The sequence below is a fragment of the Cariama cristata genome, unplaced genomic scaffold (genome assembly GCF_000690535.1).
Source record: "Cariama cristata isolate BGI_N322 unplaced genomic scaffold, ASM69053v1 scaffold25362, whole genome shotgun sequence".
In the NCBI taxonomy this organism is placed as follows: domain Eukaryota; kingdom Metazoa; phylum Chordata; class Aves; order Cariamiformes; family Cariamidae; genus Cariama; species Cariama cristata.
Window position 1 is genome coordinate 1 of NW_009604778.1, and position 936 is coordinate 936.

Sequence of the window (936 nt, forward strand, 5' to 3'; positions counted from 1 at the left end):
CCAGCACCCGGCTTTGGGAGGCCGCCTCGGCTGAGGGGCAGCACTGCGGGCAAAGGGTGCGTTTGCCCTGGAGGGAAGCAGCATTCCTGGGGGTGCCCACGCACCCTGCGTGCCCACACAAGTTGTTCCCCCCGTGTTCTGTAGATAAATCATCTTAAACCTCTCCTGAGGTGAAAGGACCGCAGGAAGGCGTAGGCCAGGGCAGCTCTCAGGCTTGGCTTAAACACCTTGGAGGGACAAAGAATTTACCCCTTCCCTTGGCAAAGGTGTTCCAACGGTAAATAATACCTTTATGTGGTGAAAGTTTTATTCATTTAATTCAAACACCGGTTAAGACTCTCAGAGCTGCTGAGAAAATACCAAAAGAAACGGGTGATGACCTTCAGCAAATGCTTCATGTCCTCGGGACCAAAATCAAACATCACTCTCTCAAGCAGGACTTGCACCTGTAGCCCGTCACAGCTGAAACATGACCGTTAATTCATGGAAGATATCAAAGGATATCAACAGCTGTCGCTTCAAATAGAGACCATGCATGTGGAGACAAGGAGGTACCAGACCAAGTAACACCACTCACCCCTTCTCTTTCAGACCTGCAAGAGGCACGTAACAAAATAAAGCTCTCCATACCATCCATCTTCTAAATGATAAATGTTCCAAGTAATTTTTATTTAGAATACAAGAGAGAGGTACAAACGTATTTACACTGTGTACATATACAATCAAATAATATATAATATCAAAGTTTTGTAAATAATGTTTACATAACTATTTACAAAGTTAAAGTGACAGGTTTTTTTTCTGGAAGTAAAACACAGTTTGTGAGAACTTTATACATCTTAGACTTATAATTAATATTAGAATACCTTCTTTTAAGCTTTATGATACACAGCCCTCCTCTCACGAGTGGCAGGCGGCCAGAGGGGGCCTGGCGGT